Here is an 18,913-nt window from a genome sequence, read left to right on the forward strand (position 1 = left end):
GGCCCCTTCAGGTACTGGAAGGCTGCTATAAGGTCTCCCTGGAGCCTTCTCTTCTCCAGGCTGAACAACCCCAACTCTCTCAGCCTGTCCTCACAGAAGAGGTGCTCCAGCCCTCTGATCAGCTTCGTGGCCCTCCTCTGGACTCGCTCCAACAGCTCCATGTCTCTCCTGTACTGGGGCCCCCAGAGCTGGACGCAGTACTCCAGGTGGGGTCTCACGAGAGCGGAGTAGAGGGGCAGGATCACCTCCCTTGACCTGCTGGTGACACCTCTTTTGATGCAGCCCAGGACACGGTTGGCTTTCTGGGCTGCAAGCGCACACTGCCGGCTCATGTTGAGCTTCTTGTCCACCAGCCCCCCCAAGTCCTTCTCCTCAGGGCTGCTTTCAATCCATTCCCTGCCCAGCCTATAGTTGTGCTTGGGACTGCGCCGACCCACGTGCAGGACCTTGCACTTGGCCTTGTTGAACTTTGTGTGGTTCACATGGGCACAGTTCTCAAGCCTGTCAAGGTCCCTCTGGATGGCATCCCTTCCCTCCAGTGTGTTGACCACACATCTTGCAATACCAAACCAACCCTGAACAGTAAGAAGTGTTCACAGACTTTCAGTGGTGCTGCGGTGTGGAGCACAGCTGTGAGATTAAGACCACGGAGCCTGGTACTCGAGAACTAGCTGCTCTAATCCAATCATCTTTGTTAATGAAAATACTCAAGGTAATCCCTTCTGGACAAATCTAGCACTTTCTGATTGTTTCTGCATGATGAGCGAATAGCTGACCTCAGAATACTTGAGTTACCTGGGGAAATGAATGATGCTCACACAACTGAGTGAGTCTAACTTCCTATTCTGTCCCTCTTTTTTTTTTTTACAGGCATACACCTTTCTAAATAAAGTTCTGACCTTTAAAAGGTCACAAAAAGAGAATGTTTAAGGTAAAAATTGACAGTCCAAGGTATTTGTCAAGTTAGGAGCAAATGAATGGTGAAAGAACTAGGCCCTAATGAATTATTTTCATTCCAAATAACCTATGTTCTTGGTTAATGATTTACTGTTTGCAAATGTATATCTATGTTTCAACAGAGTTATTACTCTATACCTTTTGTGCAGTGGTCTCTATTGTAATGAAGAAACAATGTTCTTAATTTGTAAAAAGGAGGTTTATAATATTTTTTTGTGATTATGTCTTTAGTAAGGAGACCATCTTCCCTATTATAGTGGGAAGAAAATATGAGATCCTAGCAATTTTTCTGTGGTATGGAAATATTAGGCTTGAAAAGTGATATAAGAATGTGTTCCAAAGATTTATTTCTTTCATGGAACATTAACAGCTAAATTAGTCTGGATGCAGCAGAAAGGAGTCTTGGAGGTTTTCTTGTCAAATTAGGCAGCTTACCACACTTCATTAAACAACAAAGAAAAGTTGGCCAAGATTTTTTTTAATATCTGAGAAAGTATATTAAAAATAATATTATGTTTTTGCTCACAGAATCTACTTCCAGATGATTAAATTCCCATTGTTTGTTCAGCAGCTCCCAGACTGGAATGACAAACAGGCAAAACGAATTATTGTCACAGGAACATACGCGGTGACTTTGGAAACCTGTATTTAAGCCTTGTAAACCACGTTGCTTTTGCTGTAATTCCAAATGACTTGCCTTCACTCTTGTGTAGCCACCTACCTCTGGGAGGCAACGAGAGGTGGAGGGTGGGGTGAGAGCTGCCTGGCCCAGCTGTTGTGGTGCTGGGTAGGGGATGTGGCAGCAGGGACAGGCTGTGCTCTCCCTTGTGTCATGGAGGAAGGCAACATGGGGCAGACACCAGCAGGCAGCCTGGGAATCAGCCGTGCTTGCTGCAGCCAGTCTCACCTCTCTTCCTTTTGGGAGGTTCCAAAAATTGGGTATTACAAAAGTGTGGTACGCGGTCATTTGGCCTGCTTGTGGGGTTAATTTCCAGGCAACTCGTGTGGATATTAGGGTGTCACCTTCTGTGTTCCCTGCTTCCTTTCATTTAGAAATCTCTTGTATGGACAGCATACCAGGCGTTCTGGTTCAGTGGTTTTGTCTCTGCTTTGGAGAGCAGAGCAAAAGAGCATTACCACGGAGTTACTGAAGTTTGCAGATCAAGTATCTTCTCTGAAATCTAAGAGTTTTGCAGTGTAGAGGTACCAGATTAACTAGAGAGTGGAGGACTGTTTCAGTCTCACCTCTCTCTCCACTTAAGTTTAACTATCCTTAACATTTAAATACTCTACACCTGCCACTAGACAAGCCCTACAGTTAATTTTGTGCACTTTTTTTAATGCAGATTGCAAAAGAACAATGAGATATAAAAAATAATTAGAAACCTTATTCAAATCTCTCTGTTCTTGGGCATTTAGCACAGTCTACACATCTGTGTATTAGAATTGCATCACAAAGAATAATAGTGATTTTGGTTTTCTTTTTTTTAAAAGCTGGGGAAAAAACCCAGTGAAATCTGTGTGTGTCAAATGTCCTTCACTTTCTTTAATACTAAATATCTTCTACACATTGAAAGTGTCTTTGTTCAAATAAGAAAACTTCCTAGGTTTTGACATTAGCCTCTAAAACCCAAGGTGGCCACAAGGTGTTCCTTTTGCCTTCAGCTACAGTTCTGTAATTCATTGTTTCTTATTGTCCAAGACAACATTATACCAGAATTTTTTATTTAATGATGGTCATGGTTTCGTCCTAACATAATGAAAGCAAATAAGCACTGAAAGAGGGACAATTTACATAATTAATTTCCACGACACAGCCTAGAAATGGAAAGAAAGTACCATTAGTGTAATGCACAAGCAGAATGCCTCACCTGTGGTGCTGAGAATGTGAGGTTGTTTGGGTGCATGAGAAATAATTTTTCTTCCCATGCAGGTGCACATGCATGTGCATGTGGAAAACTGTTCAGTGCCTCACTGCTAGTACATTGAAAATGCATTGAATCGAAGAGGAAACAAATATTCAGCATTATGTTTTCTGGCTACATGGATACATAAAATACTAAAGGAAGATTATGCATCATTATGCAAATGCAAAAAGTAAGATATGTTCTGCTACTGTTTGTGAATAGAAAGAGCTAAGTTTTCAGGTAGTTACTGCTCTCATTTGAGGTGATTAATGCTGAGAGATGCTATCTAATTTTGGATTGGACTGAAACATTTTTGATTTAGCATCGAAGTGGCTAACTTAAGCTGCCACTTGTACTGTCTTCCATTGAACAACTGGACACAGAAGGAATATTTAGAGTGGCATAACATATGTTCCTTTCCCTGTTTTCCTGAACTGATATCAGGTGGGGCCAAAAGAGCAAGTTTCACATGCTGTAAGAAGAGTCAGATTTTATATTGTTTCCAGCTAACTAAAAGAAAAAACTTGTTATCTGTGTTGCACACTGTCACAAACCTAAGACAAATATGTGATAGTTAAGGTGTTTCAGGGAAAATATATGACTCTCGAGTGTCCTGGGGAGAAAATGATGTCATACAAATATCATATTTAGTTATCCTCCTTATACTCAGTAACAATATTTTTTAATAGGCAGTCTAAAGATGGATAAGGAATATTTTCAAACAGATTAAATTCCATATTTTGCCTAGTTAAGCAATGAGGCTCAGCTAATATTTTTCAGGCCAGAGTATCACTCTCAACTTTTCAACTGTGACATTCAAGAGGAATTTATGTCCCAAGGGGACAAAGAAAACTATTTTCAGAAATATGCATGCAACAGTGTATACAGGTTTTAGCAGGCCTTGGATGTCTTATCTCACTTGTGCCTTTAAGCATCTCCTCCACACATCCATATAGCACTTTATTTTAAAGATAGACTCTGGTAATGAATTCAAGGAAAGACAGGGATCATTAGTTTTTTAAAAACAATCTTAGACTTAGAAAATGCAGATGTCAATGAAGTGATGCTATTTTATGACAGATGAAGAAGCAGTCCCTGAGGTGTTGCCCAATATCCAAAACTGCTTTTCAGGTTCAAAGAGCATGTCCATTAAAAGTGGCCCTCTCTCAGTAAACAGAACCTTCCTTAAAAATTCAGACCTCCTCAGTTCTGTCAAGGTATGGTCAATGTAAACAGACCACTACTGAAATGATACACTCGCTTGTTAAAACATGTTTGATAGTCAGACTTCATATCAAAATGTTGAAATGTCATTTTTTTTCTGCTAGCAGCTGTTGTAATCAGCTAGAAAACTTCCTCATAGATTAGCTTTCAGCTCGACGTGTTGGTAGAAATTGGCTTCCTCTTAAGCAGCCTTGACTGTATCATAGGAAGAGTAGCAACATATTTTTGAGGGATTATGAACTGGTGAAACAATAGAAGGAAAGGAAGGAAGTGGAGCAAAGCAAATTTACCTCACAGAATGTGAAGACTACTCAAAAAAAAAAAAAGAAGATAAAAAGAAGAAAAAAGAAAAAGTAACATACAGTTAATCTTTCCTTTCTATAATCTTTTTGTGAAAGATTGCAGAATTATTTTTTTTTTTTTTTCCTCCACCCAGCCCCAAAGGATACATGTGGGACATTGTCAAGAAAGAACAAATTATTCTGGACTATTGATTTCAAAGTGCTGGTCTGAAGGCTGATTAATATTGCTCTCTGATAAGGTTTGGTTACTCATTATGCACACTAATAAAAGGCTCAATGGACAGAGAAATGACCATCAATGAGAACACCCTTGTTTACGCTGTCCCACCTCCTCACAAAAATGCACTGGTTTTGAATTGGTAGAATTTTGTTCCAGCTTTAAATACTTGTGATGCTGCCTAAAAGACAGACCGCTAAGGTGAAGGCTGTGTGGTAATGGGATGGCACAGCATGAGTAAAAATCTATTTGAAATATATGAAATGGTGAGACCAGCAGATGACAGAGAAATGATGCTCAGATGCTGAGAAACTCCAAGCTTGTAAAGTTGCACCAAGACCTGTAGCCTCCTGGACGTGTTAGTGATTATTAGTGATTTAATGGTGTGAAAACTTGGTAGCAGGGTAGTAGGTTCATGGTAAGAGAAGACCGTATTGACAGTGACAGCAGATGCTTAGGAAGAGCATAAAAACTATGAGACATGAGAAATAGGGTGTGTGAGCATGTGTGTACCTATGTGCAGGTGTGAAAGATGTCTTTTTTTTTCTGATGAAAAACTGTGTCTCTATTACATGGGAAACAGCTGACTTTATCATCTGTTTCTCCTCAGAATGGAAATACTCCACAAGGCACCAGAATTAAACATGGATTTAATCTTGGTCTGGCTTAGAAATGAAGACTGCAGGTAAATTCAAATTTCACAAAGTATGAAGGTTAAAAGGTCTTAAGTTTTTGTGGATTCCTTTCTGTAACTTAAAATATAATTTTCTTCCTAATACTTGTCATAAATATTTGGTTGTAGGTGTTTCTTCATTCATTGCAGCACAATTACCTGCTCATCTGTCTGTTGAAGTAAGACGACCTGGGAATTTGTTAATGGGAAGGCACAGAACCCTGATCTTACAGTTTTAGAAAGCTGTTATAAAGCATAAGTCAGTAGCTCTGGGTAAAAATAAAGTAATTGGTAGCATCACTGCTGTGGAGCTGAAGCCCCAGGGAAACATAAAAATGCCAGGTGAAAGTGGCGTCCCTTTGACTTATACAGGTTGGCAGTACGCGCACAGATGGAGATCCTGGGCGACTCCTGCGCACAAATCCTCTCCACAAACCAGCTGTTAGCAGAGTTTGAGTGCTGGGCCTCTGTATCCATCCTAAGGCAAACTTTATTAATAGAATAATCTTGTCTTAAAATAGTCAAGTGCTATAAAATGCTGTTTTGCAGAAGACTGGTCCTGGAATATTAAGTTTTAAGATGAAATGTATGTATTGTGGAGAAGCTGTTAATGGCCATCAGCACCCAGCAGGACTGGATGAAATATTTTGTCCATGGCTGAGCTAACATTTCAGTATAATAGTGCACGTTTGCCTTTCTGAGGTCATTTCTAATCTGCAAAAAGGAACAGAGAGGTATACAAAGTGGAGAAAAACTGTTACCAAAGGAAAATTTTCAGTGTGGCTTTGAGGACTAATGGTGGAGATGGGATAGCACTCCAAAGTGGTATTTATATCTCATTTTTAAAGCTTTTAATAGATGAAGGATTTTATATTTTGATCTGAAATGAGAATTGTTTCATTTGCATTTTTGCTTAAGGCACAGCCAAAGAAAAATAAAAATATCTCCACTTCAAACTCACAATTTATAAAAATTATATTTGAAAAATAATTGCTTTTCTGAACAAAACTGAAAGAATTGTATTTTCTGAAAGATGGAAGTTTGTATTTTCTCCTATCATTTCAACAGAAAAGCAACCTATCTCTCTTCAAGTCAGCTGAGATATGTTCTAAAAGGTTTGAAAACACAAACACTTTAGAGGATTTCAGTGTATGCAGATAAAGTAGAAAAGATGAGTACTGAAGTACAAAAGATTTTGTAAGGTGGGAAAAAGGTGCAAGGTAAAAAGGGAGTTTGGAAACTTCTGTGAAATACTGCAGAATTTCTTGGTAGAGGCCATCATGTCTTGGAAGAAAAGACTACTTATTACTGCTGATGAGTTTTGTTCCAGAATGTCTTCTGTCAAAGCAAATACTTAGCTGTCTGTCTCCAAAAAAGCCATGACCATTATTAAAATATTTTGCTGTACAAGAAGGTTTTCAAAAAGCAACACCAGGAAACAGTCATGAAGGCAGTCTGATGATAGACCTGGGACTAAAGAAAATTGCTTAGTATGGGCAAGAAACCCATTGACTCTATTTATTTTCTATTTCTAAAAGTCTGAAACACAGCACTGAAATTCTGCATCTGCTGGACAATTGTTTGATTGATCTGTGAAAATACTTTTGGCCTGTGAGGTTGTAATGTACTTGGCAAAACCACTGTTAATTAGCCAAGAAAATGGCAGGATACATTTTAGGGATACATACCTCCCCTCTGTCTTCCCTTTCTTCTAGAAGAAGAATTTTGTATGGCCAAAAATGCCTTTATTCAAAAATGTCTTTATTCAGCTCAAAATTAGCATTAATACATTGCCCTCTGTAGTAGGTAAGCTGGCATTTTGTGCTCTCAGAGCATTTTTTTCCTCAATCTAGTGCTGTTTCTTACCTCTGGTTTGTGTCACAGTGCAAGAAGTGTCCAGGGCGGGATGGGAACAAGCATGGGCCATCCATGCTCAGCAATGCGTCATGGCACCAGCTGAGGAAGGAGGTGCTGCTGGTGCTGCCATAGGCAGCACAACTCCTGCACAGGGGTTAGGCTTGCCTAGCATGTCATGCCCCCCTCTTCTTGCCACTCCTCTTCCAACTTCTGTCTTCTTCTTGGCTGAAAAAAAAAAAAAAGGCCTTAGAAATTTTATATGTAGGCATAAAGCTGTTATCTGTACATCCATATCTTCCTTTTTAGTTCTTTTTTTTTTTTTTATCTTAGCAACTCCTATATATCCCCAAAACTCAGTGATTGCCTCCAGCTATATGACTCACATTAAAAATACAGTGCTTTGGCCTTATGTGAACTATGGCAGGTGTTACAGTTCTACCCCATATGTAAGTACACACATACACAGTGCTCCCTGGCAGATGTTTCTTGGTACAGAGTTTCTCTTTTCTTACCTGTCAGGGCAAAGTGAAATTTAGCCACTCTACTGCACCCTGTAGATATCAGCAACATATAATGATATAGGTGGTTCTTAATTATGTTCGTGTTTGTGTGTTTTAAAAATGTTTTGTTATTGATTGCGCCATAACCCAGAGGTACATACAAATTGATTCCTCAGTGTGGTGGCCATAAGAGTAATAATAATCATAGTTATAATAAATGGATTGTGTCAAATATTAGGAAAGTAATTGAAATATTTTTCTTAATAAAATATTTGAGACCTTTCATTCATTTAATGAAAAAATGCATGTACTATCTCTGGGATCAGGGAGAGAATGGAAGCCCTTCTCATCCTGGGAGAACACTTCAGTTATGGCCAACGGGCTTTACTTTTTTTACACAGTGGAAAAGCTTTCATTTTCTGCTGTATAAAACTCTCTGCAACTTCCACTTTCAACAAGCCTGCAACACAGGGGAGTTCAGCTAAGTGAGCAATACAAGTTTGAACCTCACATAGTAGGTCTCAGAGCTGGATTTGAGCATGGTGTAGAGTGCTCTGTCCCCAGGTTAATGCTGTTACTACATTGTTATTTTCACCTGCTTGAACGTCACATGGTGGCAGCTGCAACTGCTCTTTGTGTGGAAGCCCGAGAGGTGTGTGGGAGAGGGTTCCAAGCCACAAGTATCAGGCAAAAGCATGAACTAGGCAAGGAGTTGCTTGGATTGGGCACAGGCTCGACATACACAAAACAAAAATTTGGACATGCAGAAAATTTCAGGAACATGTATGTACCTATAGGTTTCTGTAGTGTTAAATGGCAGCTGGGCAAGATATAGAAAGTATGCTGTTGGCATACAAAATTCTGTTAAATTCCACCTATTCTTGAAAGAAAAGCATGCCTTTCTCTTCACAGGCTTTGTACTGAAAGTAATTGCTCTGTATGTGACAGAAACCACATTTCTGATTTCACTCTGATAAATGAATTTTAAACAGAAAATAAAATACAGTTAAGTCACATAGACCTAATGATAACCCCATGAACATCACAGCTGCAACTCAAACCCCATTAACATCAGATGACTAATACAGAACTCTTTTTATGAACTTACAAGCTTAATTCTTAATTCCAGTTCTGGCCAGGAGCACACAAATTTTGAATCCTACCTATTTAAGTTATATTATTAATATATAATTAATATAATTAAATATTATATTCATATAACACATATGAAATGTGTCAGATCAGATTTCCTCATATAACCACTGTACAACACATATACAACATTTTTGTTCATTTCTTAGCCAGTATAGGAAAAGGTAGAAAGGTTTTATAAAGGGATATTTCTCATTTATATGGCTTAAAAAAATCAGATGGTAGTCAGGACAGGCATCATGCTGTTCTGCAGGAAGCATTTCAGTCTCATAAAACAGCACAGAGCTTACAAATAATTAAAATAATAAAACTGTATCTTTTTATAGCCCTTTTCATTTGGAGGGATCCCAAGGTACTTTACAAAATACATACAAGGAATAGAAATTTCTTTCCTGCTGAAGAAATGCAGCAATCTATTTGGTTATCGAGAGAAGTGAAAAGATCTTTTTGTTTAAATGTAAAGCCAGAGAATGTCAGGTAGGTGAATGGCCAGGCTTGTAACTAGCCAGTCCCCTTGAAGAAAATGCTATGGTTTTGCAGAAAACGAGCAGAGGGTTTCCAGCCAGTCTGATGTTCTTTACAGCAGAGATGTTCCCAAAGGGCAAACAGCAGCTCATGACAAGGGAAAGGGATTGGTTTGACCAAGTACAAGGAACCAGGCAGAGACAGGACAGGAGGACACACTGGTTGGATAAAAGGGCATGAAAAGAGCTCATGGAGAGGGATTGCTGGCAGCACCTGTATCTTGTTAAGGCCATTCAAAGGCTGGGACACCATAGAGGTATTGCTGAAGTGGCATCTTCTGGCCTTGTACCCATCACAGGAACTGCAGCTGAAAGCCTTGGATTTTACTTCTTCCTACTCAAAAAGCTTTGATTCCTATGCTCCATCCCAGTGAGGATGGGTTTCAGTAATAGGTATCACTGATTAAGAAGCTGATGTAGGTAGGAGTACCTTGGGTACATGGATACTGCCATTCTCAGGTAAGCAGATGGAGTAATGCCATTTGCATCCTAACAATCATCAAGTTTTTAGTACAGGCTTTTGCGTTCTTTGTGACACATTAATCCACCTTACCTTGTCCTTCACCACCATATTGTTCATAGATGCTATAAAGCTTATGTTGACCTTATTAAATAACTAGAATTAAGATTTTTTGTTTGCTAGAGAACTGTAGTGAAGTAATAGATCTGATCACCTGATCCAATCTGTCAGTATTAGCTCTAATCATAAGTAGTTGAATGTTACACATCCAAGAAACTTATACTTTATTTTATTTATTTTATTTCAGTCTAACAAACATTGTGGCATCTTATGGCAAAATATGAAAGACATGTAACCATGCACAGAAAAGACTATGCTGTCTCAACAAGCACTGTGAGCAATTCAGTCAGCTAAACTGAAAAACATTCCTCATAATCTAAAAATTGTTACACCACTCTTATTTCAAAAACTTCTGTTCTTTTAGCAAACACTTAGAACATACTTCTAGGAAATTGCCTTAGTCTTTTCACTTTTTATCTGGTTTCCTCCCAAAACAAGTCATATGTGGCAATACTTTTGCAGATGTGTATTGAAAGCAAACTTTTTTTTTCATAAATTTGTTCTCTAGTTTCTCTCATTTCTGCAATGAAACATTGAGAAGTGCTGCCTTTTAAGAGATTTTAGCTCATTCCAGAGCCAGACAAAGCACTGATATTGATGGGGACATATATTAGTTTTGCATGGCAAGGTTTTGGTATTGGGGGGGGCTACAGAAGTGTTTTCTGTGAGAAGCTGCTAGAACCTTCCCCCATGTCTGACAGAGCCAATGCCAGCCGGCTCCAAGATGGACCTGCTGCTGGCCAAGGCCGAGCCCATCAGTGACGGTGGTAGTGCCTCTGGGGTAACAGAGTTAAGAAGGAGGAAAAAAACTGCACAACTGTAACTGGAGAGAGGAGTGAGAATATGTGAGAGGAACAACTCTGCAAACACCCAGGTCAGTGAAGAAGGAGGGGCAGGAGATGCTCCAGATGCTGGAGCAGAGATTCCCCTGCAGCCCCTGGAGGAGACCGTAATGAGGCAAGTATCCACCTGCAGCCCATGGAGGACCCCACACCAGAGCAGGTGGAGGCACCTGAAGGAGGCTGTGGCCCTGTGGGAAGCCTGTGCTGGAGCAGGCTCCTGGCAGGAACCCATGGACTTGTGGAGAGAGGAGCCCACACCAGAGCAGGTTTGCTGGCAGGACTTGTGACCCCGTGGGGGACCCACGCTGGAGCAATCTGTTCCTGAAGGTCTGCACCCATGGAAAAGACCCATGCTGGAGCAGTTCATGAAGAGCTGCAGCCCGTGGGAAGGACTCACGTTGGAGAAGTTGGTGGAGGACTGTCTCCTGTGGGAGGGACCCCATGCTGGAGCAGGTGAAGAGCGTGAAGAGTCCTCCCCCTGAGGATGAAGGAGCAGCAGAGACAACATGTGCTGATGGGGAATTTTTCAGAAACAATCCTCTGTCGTCATGAGGAAGACAATCAACCAGTTGGTAGGCACTTTTGGAAGCTGCCTCTTTGGCCCCTTTACCCTATCTCAAGATCCTTCCAGCTGCTGCCACTTCATTCCTGGGCAGTAGTAGCTGATGGGTAACGGAAATATTTTCCCTGTTTATTTGTCCCTTGGAGGGGCATCCATCCTTGATGTGTCTTTGGGAGCCATCAATATTATTTGTATCTTTAAAGCCAAATCTGAAAAGCCATTCAATTTAGCCTTTGAGGAATCACAACATTATTTGGAGGGACTGAGAAGAGCACACATATTAGCAGGGTTAGATAGTAATTCTTTTTCCTGTTGATGTTTTTGATGGATAACACTCACACTGCAAACTAAATGCACTACTTAGGAAATTTCTGCTTTATGGTGTTAGTCTGGTATGAATTTGTCAGATGGTTCCCTCCTTGCTTTGGACATTAAAGAAGGATTCATATGGGAATATAGAGGGAATTTTTCTTTATGGGGGAAATTTGCTTACTGAAGTGTGGTAAGCAGCTCATAAAAGTTGTAAGAGTAAATTATTTAAATTTATCTTGCTGACTTTCAATACATAATCTCCAAATACCTCATCTTGCATGTATCTGAAAGAGGACACCCTCTCCATTTCTTGACCCTGCCCTTCTGTATTCATCTGGCACACCTTCTCCCTCATCTCAGGGCAGGCATGTCTTGTCCTGTGCCTTGTTACAGCCCTGCCAGTAATAAAAGGAGAGTTGTACAGCCCTGAAGTAGTCTTAGATTGCTTGCATCTGGATTGTTATTTCTAAGCCTTGCATATATTCCTAACATCTCCCATACTCTCAGTGTGAAGGCTCTTTATAGGTGTTTTCCTCAGTAACATATTCTTACTTTAGTTATATATGCTAGAGAAATAGTATCTGATATCATGCTTCAAAATATTTATCAGTGGTGTTAAAAGTCAATGAGAAATTAGGAGGTTAAATGTGAGTTTGATATGTAGTTGTTGTATTAAACCTGGGTTCAGATGTGTCGTGTTTTTCCCTCTGCCAAGTCATTTGTCCCTGCCTCTGTGGTAGAGGTATGCTGATCTTGGTAGAGCAATAGTCCAGTTTGACGTGGTGAATCCTACAAACTTTTGTGGCTTTTTGATTAAGTCTTTTCCAGTTCAGCATTCTTGATTGTCCTCAGTGGAGACAGAAACACTTGTGTAGCAAGTAAGGTGAATTCCCTGGGTAAACATGCAAAAAATGAGCAGATAAGGAAGGGCTTCTACTATGAGCTATATGCAGAAATTTTCATCTTAGTAAACAAGATAAACTGGATGCTTTAGACCTTCCTGCAAATTCCCGTAACACTTTTTCCCTTGTCAGCTAATCTCTTCCCTTCCTTCTTTCTTAACAGATACCAGTTTCTGTTTGTTTCCACTCCACGCAGATCAGCTGTATGCCGTGAAACCAAGCATTGCATTAAGCATGCTTAAATACTACACTTGTTTTCCAAGTCTGATAAATGGTCTCTTTCTGATTTTTCAATTTTCTGGTTGATGACTTGCCAGAATCTTTCTTCAGTGAACACTAGCTTATTGCTAATTATGACAGCTGACAGAAAGAGTTCCTGCCTATGCTTTCATTTTTGTAAACAGCGAACAAAGCTCATCACATCCCAGTAATTAGCATACATTGATGCACTGGGATGCAACCTTGAGAGCTGTACTTATCACTGGGAAGTATTGTTTTGTCAAAACTGAAATTCTTTGTAAATGTATTTGCTCTGAAAAACTTTTCTAGGGGAGGTTTCTTAGGGAAGAGTGTAATTTCTAATGAAAACAAACACAACAGCCCCCAGAAGGGCTGCAGTTCAGGTGCTGCATGCTTACTGGGGATGCAGGAGACAGAGTTTAGTAAGGCTGAAAAAGAGTGTTCAGGGACTGTAACACGGATCTCCTATGTCCTAGATAACGGCTTGGTACCTGGACTAAATGAAATCATTTGGCATTCACTTTCCAGTTGTGCAGACCTGTCCTCTGGAGAGTTGTGAGACCCAGGAATGGCTCATGCCATGGGAAAGATGACCTGCATGGGGGCTTCAGATAAGCTACGTTACTGCAAGGGCCTGTGAAGGCAGGACACTCAGCCTTTTAGCTGGGCTCCTTGGAAAGGTGGCCCTGCCCAGGTAGTGTCAGACCTGCTGTGTTAGACCCAGGTACCGGAGGCCACAACTGGCACAGAGCGGGAGAGAGGCCGCGACACTGCACTGCAAAGAAGTGGGACACAGCTCTGCTCGAGGAGGAGCGCAAGATGGGAGCCAGCTGCATGAGTGTCTCGCCAAGTGTGGGAGGCTTGTCAGGTCTGTATTTGAGGATTTTTCTCTCTCTCCCCCTGAACATTTTCAAGTGGTCTCGGTTTTGTTGCTGCAAATTGAATTCTCATTTTTCAGACAGCCTGAGCAGCTGCTGTCAGTTGAAAAGAGAGCCATCCTCTTTTTACAGTTCTTTATTTCCTTACTCTCTGCTTTGTTAGTAAGAGTTCACGTAGGCAATGCTTTGATTGATCTGAGATTCGATCATGTAAGAATTCATGTTTCGGCGTATCGTGTGCCAAAGCACAGGGTGTTGGGCATAAGTGAATGCACAGATGCTAGCTCTGTTCCACACCATGTTGTTAATTTGCTTTCAACAAGTGAAGCTAAACAGTATCCATGGGAAACTTGCATTGGTGCAAACTGGCTGTGAATTCCGAATTTCCTTTTAGTAGAAGCTATTGGTATATTCGTGGGTCTTATAAAAAAAAAACCTGGTAATGTTTTGTCCCTCACAAAGCTAATAGTCTAGCTCTTCAATTAGCAGCTCCAGGAGTGGAAAGATGATCCTGCAGGTATCCTGAACCAGCATTTGGCAAACTGGAGCTTGCTCCCAGACACTGTCACAGATACTTGTTGGAAGATCAAAGAAATCAGGTGGGCAAAATTTGCAAGGTAGTTTCAAGCAAGATTAATTTGGAAATGCTAAGACAGCTGACTCCCTGAAGGAATTGGGTGCCAGTATGTTTTAAAAATAACACTGGAGGCGTATCTGCATATTCAGATACCTTTACAAAGATGGTCTACAGGATTTAAATAATTTCACAGCTGTAATGGTACCACCTCTTGGTGGCTGAAGAAACCATGTTGTTATAGGTCTGACTATGATGAGGAGTTTGGACCAGGAGCCCTCTGCCTGGGGTATGTGGCTGCAGACAGAACTGGTTGGGAGGGGGAACCAAGACCTAATATGAGAGACATGTAGAGAGTGAACCATGAAAAAGCTTGATTCTACACATGACGATCTTGCATGACTTAGGTACTGCAGTGATGGGGTGGGGATAAGTAGGTTCCTAGAAAATAGATCCAATGATTAAAATCTGGTATTTTAAGTAACTCGATTAGCACTAGAAGTGAGTGTGAGTATATAGGTAGCGTATGATGGGATAAAAAATGGTGACTGGTGTGTTTGCGTAACCTTAATTCTGCCCAGAAAACTTAAGGGAGCATGAATTCCCTGTGTAGGACAAGTTGTGGTTCAAAAGCATTTGAAATACAATATAAATTCTCATCTGTAATTCATGGACTTGGGACTTGATATGGTGCTTGAAAATAACATAGCAACTTAAGAAATTTTGATAATTGTTTGAGATAAACAAATATAATTTTATTCATTTTAAGAAATTACTGAAATCAAATGACAGTGTATTTATCATGAAAGTTAACTACGTTGATATTTGTTTAAAATTCAGTAAGACACACATTTCCCTGAGGGGTCCTTCTGGTGTTTATTCTCTGAAATGCTGATGAGTTATTTAGTTTGCCATACTTCTTTTTTTACAGAGCTTCAAAACTGCATAATTTTATCCAACTTTTTGGCTCCTTTGGAAGTGTTTCTGCATATGTTGTAGGTGCACGCAACCACTCAGATGGGCCACACATGTAACCTTTGACCTTTCAAAGCACTGAGGTGGCCGTAGATATATTTTGGGTAACTCTGAACTCCTGTAGGCATGCTATGAACCTTCACTCTTTAGTTTTATATCTCTTTTAGTTTTGTATGAACACTTGGGTTCATATGGAATATAAGAATCAGAAGGTAGCCATTAGAAATTGTTCACAGTTCTTTAGAGAAACCTTCTTTAAGACTGAGGGTTTTAAAACACATCTTGTATTCCTTACCTCACCATCAAGATGGGTAGATGCGAGTGTGGAGATAAAGATATGGGTAAGCTGATGAAAATCATATGCTTTAGACATCTTGTAGAGAATCGAACATTGTAGAAACACCTATAATTGCAGTTGAACACCTTCTTTTTAAAAAATAAATCTCTGTAGGCTCTGTAGACTCTACTGAACTTTGCCATAAGAATATAGGGATCGATGCTTTCTAAAAATGGGCAATGAGCTCTTTTAAACAGGAATACAGTTCTCAAACTTATAATGAGAATTTTCCAAGTATCTCATACAGAAGCTACTCTACCTTGCCTTCTTTTTTATTGATTATTTGCTTTTAAATAATATACTCGACTGGGGAACCAAAGGATCATCAAACAACGATTGGCAAAGTCTCAGGACAGCTTGTCAACTAAGCAGAGCAGACAACAGCTGCTAAGAAACACCGTCAGCACAAACCTGTGGCTCAGTAGCAGAACGGGGATATTGAAAACTAGAATTTTCGATATTTTTTCTGTACCAACCTATACCATCATGAGTCTCCAGTCATGAAACTGAAGTAACATGTGACATGTTAATAAAACTGATTCAAAACCACCTTAAACCCACTTGTGCATTTTTGTGCTGCTTTTTATGGATTTCTGAGATTTATCGAAGTTAGAGGCATGTCAAAAGTGGCCTTCAGAAGTTGATATTTAATGATAAAATAAATGTTTATTTTTTTTTTAGTTCTGTCGCCCAGATTTTACATTTATCAATGAATTATCCAGAACACTAGGAAAAAGTTATCTTGGTAATTTTTTTCAGTCTTCTGTCTTTAAAATTGCATTTTATGCTCAATTATATATATTGTGACTGTAATGACATTGACCCATTTCTTTATTCAGCCTCTATGCCAGAAAGTTTTTTTCATTTTTATACATCATGGTAATTTGTGACAAACATTCCTTATTCAAACATTTATTTCTACTTTGGTGTGGAATTTCTTTTTTTTTTTTTTTTTTTCTTCTCCTAAAGCTTGGTACTGTGACTACAGCCTTCCCTGTCTATTCCCTATCTGTGCCTGGGGCATGTTTCTTCCATGACCTGTACCATCAACATCGTTGGGATGCTGGCCCAATGGAGAGAACAGGGAAGGAAATGTTTTTCTTAACCTTTTCATGCTTTTTATTTATAAAATTCCTGTTCTTCACAAGGACAAATGTAAAACTCACCAAAGACAAAATGAGGCCTCCAGATAGGCAAAGGGAGCGGAATATAAAAGAACAACATTAATGTAAGAAAATATTACAGAAGACAAAGTCACAGTCATATCTCCAGGGATTTTTTATTTTGGGGCAGTAGAGCTTATCACTGACTGTGCTTGTGATATTGCTTGTAGTTTTTTACAGGATCAAAATGTTACTTTAATTTCTAGGAATCATTAGTCTGTTATCTAAAAGTCCTGGTCTGAAAAAACAACCCTGAAACTTGTGAGAACATTGTCAACCTAATTCAGGCTCTAAACTCTTTGTCCAGGATTTGAGAACTTTACTGATTTTTTTTTCCCCAATAAAATATGCAATCTAATTGAATTTATTATCTCCTAAGAATAATTGCATTTTAATTTCCATTCTATGGGGTAGTTCATCTTAGATTGCAGTAATTCAGGACTGTAACTTGTTAATTTCAATTTACATGGGATTTATCCTGACTGTGGGTAACAAATGTTAATTTGATAATGTAAATTAAAAATGCAAACATAACCATTTAGAGCTGGAGTTTATTTTGAGAGTAGACTACAGCCACAGTACTTTTTTGGGTACTGTTTTTCTACTTGCCATGTATTCCAGGCTTATATTCTTGCTTTTGTTAAAGCTCTTTTTGCTCTTTTGCTATTGAACACCATAGAACTCTAAAAGTAAATGATTTGGATACTACTTTTCCTTCTGGGAAAAAAGTCCTAAATACATAAATGTACTACATTCCTGCTGAAAATGGTTATACCTGTGCAAACACATAGGTAAGAGACTGTGTAGGTCAATGCCACACTGAAGACCAAGATGTTTCATGGTGAAAATTGGTATACATCAGGGTGTGGTAAATTAGCCAGTGCTCAAATCTGCACCCACCTGAGCACACAGTTGTGGTCCTTGACTCGACTGGACTCAGCTTGCTTGGGTAGCTACTTGCTTTTCTCACTCTCATGATTATTGTGTGGATATTCTTTGAGTAGAATTTAAACGTATATTAAAGATGACATGGAAATAAATCAATTTGGCCTTCTTGTTACTGATTATATATAGGGCTAAAAATCAGAGGAACATTACTTGTAAACTAAACACGTCGATATGGAAAGTATTGCATCAGTGAACATAGAGTGACACAGAACTGACTGTGCTATCAGTTTTCAGAAAAACCCTGTAATTTAAGGTTATATAAACAAACTTCCCAGTTGTTTTTCTTATCAGAGCTTGCCTGAGAATGAGCTTTTGGAAATGGCTTAATCAGGCAAGGAAAGCTTTAAAATGATTCTCCCATATTTAACAAGCCATTGGAGTATAAGACATAGATGATGGGTTCATCACAACTTGCTTGATTGGAGACCGGGATGTATTCACAAAGGCTGACTTGAGTCTGTTCGGGCTCACTGGCTCAGGTTTCCTCCAGAGGCACCAGAGGCAGACCCACTCATGCCCACCCATGGGAGGAACATATCTCCCTCTGCCTGCAAGAGCAATGAGGAGACCGAGCTCATGAGGCTAGTGTTAGCCTTGGCCGGCTTGTGTACGCAGGCTGAAGGTGAGGAGCAAAGCTGCCATCCCTAGAGAGGGCGACGTACCGTACAGATATAAGGCTATCTGCTACTTATGCCTAAAGAAGAAAGTGATTAAGTGCAAGCTGTCAGAGCCAGTATCACTGGAGGACTTCTCATGTCTTGAGTAGTCATGCAGGTTGCCTGGGCAATTTGCAATTATTATATATGTAAGAACAGCTGGCACTTTGATGAAATAAAATATTTAGTGTTAAATTATGTGATTCCCTTTATTAATACCAAGAAACCACGGGTGAGAAAACATGCATTTATCAAGGTCTAAGTCAAAATAATTTCTTAGAAAAAAAAAATGAACATGAGGGGGGAAAAAAACCCTGAGCATACATTTCCCAGCTAAGTGGTTTAGCAATATGTTTTTGTGGATTTTGTAATGAAGAGCTCTCAAGAGGAGGGCATGGCAAGGCCAGGAAGTCTTCCTCTCTTAAGGATAGGGTAGATTCGAATACCAGATAATTCTGAAAACTTCCAGCTGCCGGGGGTTCAAATACTGTGGTTTAACTTCTAGGGCCAATGCATGCTGCATGTATGTCAAGTGAGGGACATGATTAAAAGACCTTTAATAGAAGTGCTAATGATTTATTGATCCCTCTCAGATTAGCAGTGATGACATTGATATTACTGTGATTGGATT

The sequence above is a fragment of the Grus americana genome, chromosome 2 (genome assembly GCF_028858705.1).
Source record: "Grus americana isolate bGruAme1 chromosome 2, bGruAme1.mat, whole genome shotgun sequence".
In the NCBI taxonomy this organism is placed as follows: domain Eukaryota; kingdom Metazoa; phylum Chordata; class Aves; order Gruiformes; family Gruidae; genus Grus; species Grus americana.